The sequence below is a fragment of the Oncorhynchus mykiss genome, chromosome 13, assembly GCF_057628025.1.
Source record: "Oncorhynchus mykiss isolate SJ-2025 chromosome 13, ASM5762802v1, whole genome shotgun sequence".
NCBI lineage: Eukaryota > Metazoa > Chordata > Actinopteri > Salmoniformes > Salmonidae > Oncorhynchus > Oncorhynchus mykiss.
The window spans coordinates 52,543,049-52,556,764 of record NC_143034.1 but is presented as its reverse complement, the minus strand read 5'-3'; positions in this window follow the sequence as shown (position 1 = coordinate 52,556,764).

Here is a 13,716-nt window from a genome sequence, read left to right as displayed (position 1 = left end):
CTGTAGTGCCAGTCCTTGTCCTTTCATGTTTTTGACTATAGTGCCAGTCCTTGTCCTTTCATGTTTTTGACAATAGTGCCAGTCCTTGTCCTTTCATGTTTTTGACTATAGTGCCAGTCCTTGTCCTTTCATGTTTTTGACTGTAGTGCCAGTCCTTGTCCTTTCATGTTTTTGACTGTAGTGCCTTTCCTTGTCCTGTAATGTTTTTGACTGTAGTGCCAGTCCTTGTCCTTTCATGTTTTTGACTATAGTGCCAGTCCTTGTCCTTTCATGTTTTTGACTGTAGTGCCAGTCCTTGTCCTTTCATGTTTTTGACTATAGTGCCAGTCCTTGTCCTTTCATGTTTTTGACTATAGTGCCAGTCCTTGTCCTTTCATGTTTTTGACTATAGTGCCAGTCCTTGTCCTTTCATGTTTTTGACTATAGTGCCAGTCCTTGTCCTTTCATGTTTTTGACTATAGTGCCAGTCCTTGTCCTTTCATGTTTTTGACTATAGTGCCAGTCCTTGTCCTTTCATGTTTTTTACTATAGTGCCAGTCCTTGTCCTTTCATGTTTTTGACTATAGTGCCAGTCCTTGTCCTTTCATGTTTTTGACTATAGTGCCAGTCCTTGTCCTTTCATGTTTTTGACTGTAGTGCCAGTCCTTCTCCTTTCATGTTTTTGACTATAGTGCCAGTCCTTGTCCTTTCATGTTTTTGACTATAGTGCCAGTCCTTGTCCTTTCATGTTTTTGACTGTAGTGCCAGTCCTTGTCCTTTCATGTTTTTGACTATAGTGCCAGTCCTTGTCCTTTCATGTTTTTGACTGTAGTGCCAGTCCTTGTCCTTTCATGTTTTTGACTGTAGTGCCAGTACTTGTCCTTTCATGTTTTTGACTGTAGTGCCAGTCCTTGTCCTTTCATGTTTTTGACTGTAGTGCCAGTCCTTGTCCTTTCATGTTTTTGACTGTAGTGCCAGTCCTTGTCCTTTCATGTTTTTGACTATAGTGCCAGTCCTTGTCCTTTCATGTTTTTGACTGTAGTGCCAGTCCTTGTCCTTTCATGTTTTTGACTGTAGTGCCAGTCCTTGTCCTTTCATGTTTTTGACTGTAGTGCCAGTCCTTGTCCTTTCATGTTTTTGACTGTAGTGCCAGTCCTTGTCCTTTCATGTTTTTGACTGTAGTCCCAGTCCTTGTCCTTTCATGTTTTTGACTGTAGTGCCAGTCCTTGTCCTTTCTTGTTTTTGACTATAGTGCCAGTCCTTGTCCTTTCATGTTTTTGACTATAGTGCCAGTCCTTGTCCTTTCATGTTTTTCACTATAGTACCAGTCCTTGTCCTTTCATGTTTTTGACTATAGTGCCAGTCCTTGTCCTTTCATGTTTTTGACTATAGTACCAGTCCTTGTCCTTTCATGTTTTTGACTGTAGTGCCAGTCCTTGTCCTTTCATGTTTTTGACTGTAGTGCCAGTCCTTGTCCTTTCATGTTTTTGACTATAGTACCAGTCCTTGTCCTTTCATGTTTTTGACTGTAGTGCCAGTCCTTGTCCTTTCATGTTTTTGACTGTAGTGCCAGTCCTTGTCCTTTCATGTTTTTGACTGTAGTGCCAGTCCTTGTCCTTTCATGTTTTTGACTATAGTGCCAGTCCTTGTCCTTTCATGTTTTTGACTATAGTACCAGTCCTTGTCCTTTCATGTTTTTGACTGTAGTGCCAGTCCTTGTCCTTTCATGTTTTTGACTGTAGTGCCAGTCCTTGTCCTTTCATGTTTTTGACTATAGTGCCAGTCCTTGTCCTTTCATGTTTTTGACTATAGTGCCAGTCCTTGTCCTTTCATGTTTTTGACTATAGTGCCAGTCCTTGTCCTTTCATGTTTTTGACTATAGTGCCAGTCCTTGTCCTTTCATGTTTTTGACTGTAGTGCCAGTCCTTGTCCTTTCATGTTTTTGACTGTAGTGCCAGTCCTTGTCCTTTCATGTTTTTGACTGTAGTGCCAGTCCTTGTCCTTTCATGTTTTTGACTGTAGTGCCAGTCCTTGTCCTTTCATGTTTTTGACTGTAGTGCCAGTCCTTGTCCTTTCATGTTTTTGACTGTAGTGCCAGTCCTTGTCCTTTCATGTTTTTGACTATAGTGCCAGTCCTTGTTCTTTCATGTTTTTGACTATAGTGCCAGTCCTTGTCCTTTCATGTTTTTGACTATAGTGCCAGTCCTTGTCCTTTCATGTTTTTGACTATAGTGCCAGTCCTTGTCCTTTCATGTTTTTGACTATAGTGCCAGTCCTTGTCCTTTCATGTTTTTGACTATAGTGCCAGTCCTTGTCCTTTCATGTTTTTGACTATAGTGCCAGTCCTTGTCCTTTCATGTTTTTGACTATAGTGCCAGTCCTTGTCCTTTCATGTTTTTGACTGTAGTGCCAGTCCTTGTCCTTTCATGTTTTTGACTATAGTGCCTGTCCTTGTCCTTTCATGTTTTTGACTGTAGTGCCAGTCCTTGTCCTTTCATGTTTTTGACTATAGTGCCAGTCCTTGTCCTTTCATGTTTTTGACTATAGTGCCAGTCCTTGTCCTTTCATGTTTTTGACTGTAGTGCCAGTCCTTGTCCTTTCATGTTTTTGACTATAGTGCCAGTCCTTGTCCTTTCATGTTTTTGACTGTAGTGCCAGTCCTTGTCCTTTCATGTTTTTGACTGTAGTGCCAGTCCTTGTCCTTTCATGTTTTTGACTATAGTGCCAGTCCTTGTTCTTTCATGTTTTTGACTATAGTGCCAGTCCTTGTCCTTTCATGTTTTTGACTATAGTGCCAGTCCTTGTCCTTTCATGTTTTTGACTATAGTGCCAGTCCTTGTCCTTTCATGTTTTTGACTATAGTGCCAGTCCTTGTCCTTTCATGTTTTTGACTATAGTGCCAGTCCTTGTCCTTTCATGTTTTTGACTATAGTGCCAGTCCTTGTCCTTTCATGTTTTTGACTATAGTGCCAGTCCTTGTCCTTTCATGTTTTTGACTGTAGTGCCAGTCCTTGTCCTTTCATGTTTTTGACTATAGTGCCTGTCCTTGTCCTTTCATGTTTTTGACTGTAGTGCCAGTCCTTGTCCTTTCATGTTTTTGACTATAGTGCCAGTCCTTGTCCTTTCATGTTTTTGACTGTAGTGCCAGTCCTTGTCCTTTCATGTTTTTGACTATAGTGCCAGTCCTTGTCCTTTCATGTTTTTGACTATAGTGCCAGTCCTTGTCCTTTCATGTTTTTGACTATAGTGCCAGTCCTTGTCCTTTCATGTTTTTGACTATAGTGCCAGTCCTTGTCCTTTCATGTTTTTGACTATAGTGCCAGTCCTTGTCCTTTCATGTTTTTGACTGTAGTGCCAGTCCTTGTCCTTTCATGTTTTTGACTGTAGTGCCATCCTTGTCCTTTCATGTTTTTGACTGTAGTGCCAGTCCTTGTCCTTTCATGTTTTTGACTATAGTGCCAGTCCTTGTCCTTTCATGTTTTTGACAATAGTGCCAGTCCTTGTCCTTTCATGTTTTTGACTATAGTGCCAGTCCTTGTCCTTTCATGTTTTTGACTGTAGTGCCAGTCCTTGTCCTTTCATGTTTTTGACTGTAGTGCCTTTCCTTGTCCTGTAATGTTTTTGACTGTAGTGCCAGTCCTTGTCCTTTCATGTTTTTGACTATAGTGCCAGTCCTTGTCCTTTCATGTTTTTGACTGTAGTGCCAGTCCTTGTCCTTTCATGTTTTTGACTATAGTGCCAGTCCTTGTCCTTTCATGTTTTTGACTATAGTGCCAGTCCTTGTCCTTTCATGTTTTTGACTATAGTGCCAGTCCTTGTCCTTTCATGTTTTTGACTATAGTGCCAGTCCTTGTCCTTTCATGTTTTTGACTATAGTGCCAGTCCTTGTCCTTTCATGTTTTTGACTATAGTGCCAGTCCTTGTCCTTTCATGTTTTTTACTATAGTGCCAGTCCTTGTCCTTTCATGTTTTTGACTATAGTGCCAGTCCTTGTCCTTTCATGTTTTTGACTATAGTGCCAGTCCTTGTCCTTTCATGTTTTTGATTGTAGTGCCAGTCCTTCTCCTTTCATGTTTTTGACTATAGTGCCAGTCCTTGTCCTTTCATGTTTTTGACTGTAGTGCCAGTCCTTGTCCTTTCATGTTTTTGACTGTAGTGCCAGTCCTTGTCCTTTCATGTTTTTGACTATAGTGCCAGTCCTTGTCCTTTCATGTTTTTGACTGTAGTGCCAGTCCTTGTCCTTTCATGTTTTTGACTGTAGTGCCAGTACTTGTCCTTTCATGTTTTTGACTGTAGTGCCAGTCCTTGTCCTTTCATGTTTTTGACTGTAGTGCCAGTCCTTGTCCTTTCATGTTTTTGACTGTAGTGCCAGTCCTTGTCCTTTCATGTTTTTGACTATAGTGCCAGTCCTTGTCCTTTCATGTTTTTGACTGTAGTGCCAGTCCTTGTCCTTTCATGTTTTTGACTGTAGTGCCAGTCCTTGTCCTTTCATGTTTTTGACTGTAGTGCCAGTCCTTGTCCTTTCATGTTTTTGACTGTAGTGCCAGTCCTTGTCCTTTCATGTTTTTGACTGTAGTCCCAGTCCTTGTCCTTTCATGTTTTTGACTGTAGTGCCAGTCCTTGTCCTTTCATGTTTTTGACTATAGTGCCAGTCCTTGTCCTTTCATGTTTTTGACTATAGTGCCAGTCCTTGTCCTTTCATGTTTTTGACTATAGTGCCAGTCCTTCTCCTTTCATGTTTTTGACTATAGTGCCAGTCCTTGTCCTTTCATGTTTTTGACTATAGTGCCAGTCCTTGTCCTTTCATGTTTTTGACTGTAGTGCCAGTCCTTGTCCTTTCATGTTTTTGACTATAGTGCCAGTCCTTGTCCTTTCATGTTTTTGACTGTAGTGCCAGTCCTTGTCCTTTCATGTTTTTGACTGTAGTGCCAGTCCTTGTCCTTTCATGTTTTTGACTGTAGTGCCAGTCCTTGTCCTTTCATGTTTTTGACTGTAGTGCCAGTCCTTGTCCTTTCATGTTTTTGACTATAGTGCCAGTCCTTGTCCTTTCATGTTTTTGACTGTAGTGCCAGTCCTAGTCCTTTCATGTTTTTGACTGTAGTGCCAGTCCTTGTCCTTTCATGTTTTTGACTGTAGTGCCAGTCCTTGTCCTTTCATGTTTTTGACTGTAGTGCCATTCCTTGTCCTTTCACGTTTTTGACTGTAGTGCCAGTCCTTGTCCTTTCATGTTTTTGACTGTAGTGCCAGTCCTTGTCCTTTCATGTTTTTGACTGTAGTGCCAGTCCTTGTCCTTTCATGTTTTTGACTGTAGTGCCAGTCCTTGTCCTTTCATGTTTTTGACTGTAGTGCCTGTCCTTGTCCTTTCATGCTTTTGACTGTAGTGCCAGTCCTTGTCCTTTCATGTTTTTGACTATAGTGCCAGTCCTTGTCCTTTCATGTTTTTGACTGTAGTGCCTGTCCTTGTCCTTTCATGCTTTTGACTGTAGTGCCAGTCCTTGTCCTTTCATGTTTTTGACTGTAGTGCCAGTCCTTGTCCTTTCATGTTTTTGACTGTAGTGCCAGTCCTTGTCCTTTCATGTTTTTGACTATAGTGCCAGTCCTTGTCCTTTCATGTTTTTGACTATAGTGCCAGTCCTTGTCCTTTCATGTTTTTGACTATAGTGCCAGTCCTTGTCCTTTCATGTTTTTGACTATAGTGCCAGTCCTTGTCCTTTCATGTTTTTGACTGTAGTGCCAGTCCTTGTCCTTTCATGTTTTTGACTGTAGTGCCAGTCCTTGTCCTTTCATGTTTTTGACTGTAGTGCCAGTCCTTGTCCTTTCATGTTTTTGACTATAGTGCCAGTCCTTGTCCTTTCATGTTTTTGACTGTAGTGCCAGTCCTTGTCCTTTCATGTTTTTGACTGTAGTGCCAGTCCTTGTCCTTTCATGTTTTTGACTGTAGTGCCAGTCCTTGTCCTTTCATGTTTTTGACTGTAGTGCCAGTCCTTGTCCTTTCATGTTTTTGACTACCAAAACAGTGTTCTTAACTGCATAGTGGGGTGATGCATTTATTATACTAATCATATCTAGGACTATTTGAGTATAGTTCTACAGTTGGTTGTATGTAATAACCTCTTTAGATTTCAGCTCAGATGAGAATATAAATCCCTTATGCAATCTCACTTATGTAACCTCACTTAAGTTGGAATGTTCTAGGAATAACTCAGTGAAACCAGACCTGCCCAAAGGGAAACAAACAGAAGGTGAAGAGCCAGACGGATACAGTGCCTTCAGAAAGTATTCACACCCCTTGACTTTTCCCACATGTGATTGTGTTACAGCCTGAATTTAAAATGTATCAAATGTAGATGTTTTGTCAGTGGCCTATACACCATACCCACAATGTCAAAGTGGATTTATGTTTTTGAAAATGTTTACAAATTAATAAAAAATGAAAAGCTGAAATGTCTTGAGTCAATAACTAAGACTAAATAAGTTCAGGAATAAAAATGTGCTTAACAAGTCATGTAATAAGTTGTAATGGACTCACTCTGTGTGCAATAATAGTGTTTAACATGATTTTTGAATGACTACCTCATCTCTTCATCTCACACATACAATTATCTGTAAGGTCCCTCAGTTGAGAGGTGAATTTCAAACAACGGTTCAACCACAATGACCAGGGATGTTTTTTCCAATGCCCCGCAAAGAAGGGCACACCTACCACATTGGTAGATTGGTGAATATCCCTTTGAGCATGGTGAAGTTATTAATTACACTTTGGATGGTGTACACCCAGTCACTACAAAGCTACGGGCATCCTTCCTAACTCAGTTGCCGGAGATGAAGGAAACCATTCAGGGATTTCACCATGAGGCCAATGGTAAAACAGTTGTGATAGGAGAAAACTGAGGATGGATCAACAACTTTGTAGTTACTCCACAATACTAATCTAATTGACAAAGTGAAAGAAGGAAGCCTGTACAGAACACAAATATTCCAAAACATGCATCCTGTTTGCAAGAAAACGTGGCATATTACTGAGTACAACTCTCCAAATGTTCAAGCATAGTGGTGGCTGCATCTGTCACGACTTCCGCCGAAGTTGGCTCCCCTGCCTGTTCTGGCGGTTCTCGGCGGTCGTCGTCACCGGCCTACTAGCCGCCACCGATCCCTTTTTTGTTGTCTGTTTGTTTTGTCTTATTAGTTGCACCTGTGTCTATTTGTGTGCTTGATGGGCTTCCTTATTTAAAGTAAGTTTACCCACCCTTGTTTCATGCCGGATTACTCATATGTTACGTGTGTATGTTTTTCGGTGTTCGTGCTCTGGACCTGGTACCCTGTGTGTTGGGTTGGTCCACATTTTCCTCGCCCTGTGTTGTTGGGCATTATTCTCAGTGCGATATTAAAAGTGCACGTCTTCCTGTGGAACTTTATGCTCTCTGCGCCTGATTCTTCCCTCACGCACCAAGTTACCCGTGACAGTATCATGTGTTGGGTATGCTTCTAATCGTTCAGGACTGGGGTGTTTTTCAGGATAAAAAATAAACAGAACGGAGCTAAGCACAGGCAAAATACAAGAAGAAAACGTGGTTCAGTCTGCTTTCCAACAATTCACCTTTCAGAAAGACAATAACCTAAAACAAGCCAAATCTACACTGGAGTTGCTTACCAAGAAGACAGTGAATGTTCCAGTTTTGACTTATATCTACTTGAAAATATATGGCAAGACCTGGAAATGGTTGTCTAGCAATGATGAACAACCAATTTGACAGTGCTCGATTTAAAAAAAATAATAATATTGGGCAAATGTTGCACAATCTAGGTGTGGAAATCTCTTATTATGGTTTTCACATATAGTCCTCTTTAAAATAACCTATATCAGTCCTCTTTAAAGTGAACTCGGGTAAAAAAAAAATGATGTTTAAAGAGCTAGATCTCAGTTCTCGTTGTATTCACACTGCCCTTGCCTTTGAATGAGGACTCAACTGCATGTTCACTGCCTGTTCACTCCGCTACCATCCAGAAGGCGAGGTCAGTACAGGTGCATCAAAGCTGGGACCGAGAGACTGAAAAACAACTTCTATCTCAAGGCCATCAGACTGCTAAACAGCAATCACTAACTCAGAGAGGCTGCTGCCTACATAGAGACTCACTAGTCCCTTTAAAACAATGCCACTTTAATAATGTTTACATATCTTACATTACTCATCTGATACGTATATACTGTATCTTAAACCATCTATTGCATCTTGCCTATGCCGCTCGGCCATCGCTCATCCATATATTTATATGTACATATTCTTATTTCATCCCTTTAGATTTGTGTGTATTAGGTAGTTGTTGGGGAATTGTTAGATTACTTGTTAGATATTACTGCACTGTCGGAACTAGAAGCACAAGCATTTCGCATTAACATCTGCTAACCATGTGTATGTGACCAATAAAGTTTGAATTGATTCGAACTATTTTTCCAGTTCACTTCACCTATTTTGTGGTCCAAATCCTCTTTGCATTCTCATTGCTATGTTTAGAAAGGAACCAAGATCTTTTTCCAACATTCCCTCAGTGCCCTGTGGGTTTTACAAACTGCAGGATAAGCCATTCCACATCAGAATGTGTTATTGCACAGCTAGATATACTCTACCATATACCTACTTACATTTTGGAAGCTAATAGATAGCATTTAGTTAAAAGGTGAGACATAATAAGTGTAATCAGAAGATACTATTAATATGCACATTTTATTGGTAACAGAATAAATAGCAGAATAATAAATGCAGATTAAATAATGCTATAATTGGAAAATGTACACCTAATGTAGGCTACTGCCCCTTTAAGAGCTAGAATAAATGTTAAACCTTATGTTGTGATTCTTACCAGGTATGGTTTTGTCTTCCTACACTATTCAAACCCCACAATCGATCAAACAGTTTGTGAAGCCCTCTTAGCCTACAGATTACATATTCAAAACAAATAATCTGAACTAAAAACTCCACATATATTTTGGAATGTCTGTGCATCCTTGACAGTCGCTAAGCAATTTCCAAAAACAGCATACGTATTTTCCGCGAACATGCCCAACATTATTTTCTTTCTTTTGTGGCAGCAATGTGAGTTGCTATGGCAGGGTAGGTTAGTGTGTGGTGCGGGATTAATTACAAGCGAACCTGTGGAGTTTTGTGTTCACATTGCCCTAAAAAGGGGAACCGGACCACGGAATTCAAGCGAACTGAACTCTCAGTTTCTCTTCGGTGCTTATTTGAGTGGTCTGAGTTCCTTTGGAGTGTTTTTACTGTACACAAAGTTAAGCAAACCGCACTAAATTCACTACAATTGACTGAAAGGGACCAAGGGTGAAACACCCTTAATAGAGACTTACCCAGAAAGACTCACAGCTATAATCACTGCCAAATGTGCTTGTACAAAGTATTGACTCAGGGGTGTGAATACTTATGTAAATTGATTATTTCTGTATTTTCATTTCAACAAATTTGAAATTCAAAACAAATTCTTAAAACATTTTCACTCTGTCATTGTGAGGTATTGTGTGTAGATCGGCGAGAGAGATAACATCTATTTAATCCATTTTGAATTCAGGCTGTAACACAACAAAATGTAGAATAAGTCAAGGGGTGTGAATACTTTCTGAAGGCACAGTCAAAATTTAAGGCAGGGGCGTAGGCACAGGTTGTCAAACAGACGTTTGGCGCTCTGGTTCATACAGGGTTAGTGATGTGGTCATATTAGGGTTACAACACTGGGCATGAGCGGTTGTGCTGAAGTTGAATATCTAATGGCAATATTAAAGATCCTATTTCCTTCTACAAACATCAACAGGAAGGAGAGAGGCTGAAAGAAAAGGGAGAGGGATCATAAGAGAGAGAGGAATGCAACCAGACAAACATGAGAGGGAGCATATGTGTGCATTGATGTTATTTTTGTCCTGCTTTCACTGGTATTTATATTGATTTAAGAGCTTTGGAACACGGCCCAATCATTACAATGCCAAGATAGTCTTGTTTGATTTAGATATTTTTTTCAAAACATCTAGGGGAGAGACAGAAAGACAGAGGCAGAAAGAGAGAGTAGGCGGGAAACAGAAAGAAATGGAGAGAGTGAGAGCATGGAAATATTGACAGCGGTGTCCATGCTTTTTCATCATCTCTCGCTCTTTTTTCCCTTTGTCTTTCTTTACTCTAAACTAGTGGTATATTTCCCCCTCTCTCTCTCTCCTCTTGTCTTTTCTCTGCTCTCTCTCCCTCTCTTACTCTCTCTTACACGCTCTTACTCTCTCTTACACGCTCTTACTCTCTCTTACTCTCTCTTACGCAATTGCTGTCCTGTTTTCACCTATCACCCTCTGTCTTTTTACAATTTAAATATTTACCTCAAGAGAAATGTTCTGGATGTCATTCCAAAAGAAAAGCCACAAAACAAACTGTGCCAGATGCACCCTGCACTGAAAACTACCCTATAAATGAAAAACAGGATGAGAGACAGTCATCCGAGCCGACGGGTCCAGTTGTGACTAACATAGTGCACCTGTGTGGACCAAGACCCAGTGACAGTCATAGTGAGAGGGAGAGAGAAATTGTTTTCTTGACAATGCCACACACTCAATGTGGAAGTTAGATTACCGTAACCCAACACATCAGGTCTCAAAACATTCACACTCAAGACAGTCTTCTCTCTATTTGAAGCTGTCTAACAGGTATAGGTCTACATTGGGGCTCTATCGGCTGGTTTTCTGGTCAGTGGGAGAACAGAACCCACAAAAACACTGGGCTAACATTCACTCCAAACCCAAACCCATAACCAAGCTTCTATAGTAAAGCCTATCTTGGCCAACACTTGTGTTTTTCCAGCTATTTTTCCAACATATTTTTGTAATAGTCGTCGCTATGATTCACTGTCTTAAGTTATTAGAAGACAGTAGACACATTTAGCTGCAGACACATTTAGAAAATGACTCAATGAAATGAGGAAATACAAACAGTAAACAACAGTGTGATATCATGCCGTAGCTCCACCAATACGTCGTCCAGTGTGGGATGTTACGAGACTGGACGTATGCAGACATTACTTAAGACCGTCTCCCTATGAGCCAACAATGGTCCCACTACTGTCCCAGTCCCTAGCTGGCCTGTGACAAGCCTGCGTGGGCCTTGTGCAGGGTGGAGTGAAAGTTTGCTAAGTTAACGCTTCAATTCATCAGAACTGTAAAGTATATGCTCTTCAGGTTTAACATTTCAGCTGGCTCTTGTAGAATATGCATTCATGACAGGTACTTGTTATGCCAGAGTTGTTATTTTGATGTTTGCTATTTCTCCTCTTGCTTGGCCAATAAAGTATGTTTATTCAGTCCCACATCTCAGCAACAAACACGTCTCCTCTAATTGTCAGTGGGAAGGAGGAACAGGCAGCTAGCTGAACATTGCCAAATCCAAACATCTCTCTCTCTCCACTGCTCAACAGGTTATTACTTAAACACCAATTATGCATTATTTCCTGAATTAATTCATTGTGTTTTGTCTGCCATTTCCTTTTAAATGAATTGCTCTCCATTCTCTTGTATACGCCCTTTGTGAATTATACAAAATCAAGGAGGAAAAACTATTTATTACAGCAATATCTCTGTGCAGCTTTGTCAACAGTTATGATAATACTTGTTTTCATAATACTTACCATAACACGGTGTTCCTGGATGTTTGGGCTCGCTAGACAACGGTTTGAATTTGTCAACGTGACAGCATGTCTGTGTATAGGATACATGTGCAAGCTGTTAAGGTTTATTCAAGGATGGGGTTAATTGTGTCAATAAGTGGGGTCAGTCAAGGAGAGAGGTGGACTTTGAAAAGTGTGTGTATGCATACAGTATGTGTGTGTGAGTATAGTTCTGTCTGCATTCCACAGTTTAATCTAATTCTATTCCTTGTCTGAGATCACTATCCAACTTTCTCTTTTTAAGTCATCTCAGTCTCTCTTGCCTCAGTTTCCCTACACTTCCTCAGTACCAATATCAACAAACTGTCCTGCACAATGCCAACACTCATTCTACCCTGTCAGCAGTTTGAGGTACGTACATACACACTCAGACATATCAAATACCTAAACAGACAGTACAGTCACAAGAATATTTAACCACATCCTGTACGTGGATTTAATCACACGTTTGGTACATTCACAAACACACACATTCACTGTAACAGAGATACACTGACACAAGACAGGATAACATATGGTGTCAAATGCGAACAGTACACACACAGAGACACATGCAGAGAAGTTTGGACACACCTACTCATTCAAGGATTTTTCTTTATTTGACTATTTTCTACATTGTAAAATAATAGTGAAGACATCAACACTTTGAAATAACACATATGGAATCATGTAGTAACCAAAAAGGTGTTAAACAAATCAAAATATATTTTAGATTAAGATTCTTCAAAGTAGCCACCCTTTGCCTTGATGGCAGCTTTGCACACTCTTGGCATTCTCTCAACCAGCCTCATGAGGTTGTCACCTGGAATGCATTTCAATTAACAGGTGTGTCTTGTTAAAAGATCATTTGTGAAATTTCTTTCCTTCTTATTGTGTTTGAGCCAATCAGTTGTGTTATGACAAGGTAGGGGTGGTATTCAGAAGGTAGCCCTATTTGGTAAAAGACCAAGTCCATATTATGGCAAGAACAGCTCAAATAAGCAAAGAGAAACAACAGTCCATCATTATTTAAGACATGAAAGTCAGTCAATCCGGAAAATGTCAAGAACTTTGAAAGTTTCTTCAAGTGCAGTCGCAAAAACCATCAAGCGCTATGATGAAACTGGCTCTCATGAGGACCGCCACAGGAAAGGAAGACCCAGAGTTACCTCTGCTGCAGAGGATAAATTCATTAGAGTTAACTGCACACCTCAGATTGCAGCCCAAATAAATGTTTTACAGAGTTCAAATAACAGACATACAGTATGTGAACATCAACTGTTCAGACGAGACTACATGAATCAGGCCTTCCTGGTAGAATTGCTGCAAAGGACACCAATAATAAGAAGAGACTTGCTTGGGCCAAGAAACACGAGCAATGGACATTAGACCGGTGTAAATCTGTCCTTTGGTCTGATGAGTCCAAATTTGAGACATTTGGTTCCAACCACTATGTCTTTGTGAGACGCAGAGTAGGTGAACGGATGATCTCTGCAAGTGTGTTTCCCACGTGAAGCATGGAGGAGGATGGTGTGGGTTGCTTTGCTGGTGACACTGTCTGTGATTTATTTAGAATTCAAGGCACACTTAACCAGCATGGCTACCACAGCATTCTGCAGCGATATGCCATCCCATCTGGTTTGCCCTTAAAACACACCTCCAGGCTGAGTAAGGGCTATTTGACCAAGAAGGAGAGTGATGGAGTGCTGCATCAGATGACCTGGCGTACACAATCACCCGACCTCAACCCAATTGAGATGGTTTGGGATGAGTTGGACAGCAGAGTGAAGGAAAAGCATCCAACAAGTACTCAGCATATGTGGGAACTCCTTCAAGACTGTTGGAAAAGCATTCCAGGTGAACTTGGTTGAGAGAATGCCAAAAGTGGGCAAAGCTGTCATCAAGGCAAAGGGTGGCTACTTTGAAGAATCTCAAATCTAAAATATATTTTGATTCGTTTGACACTTTTTTGGTTACTACATGATTCCATATGTGTTATTTCATAGTTTTGATGTCTTCACTATTATTCTACAATGGAAAAAAATTGTAAAA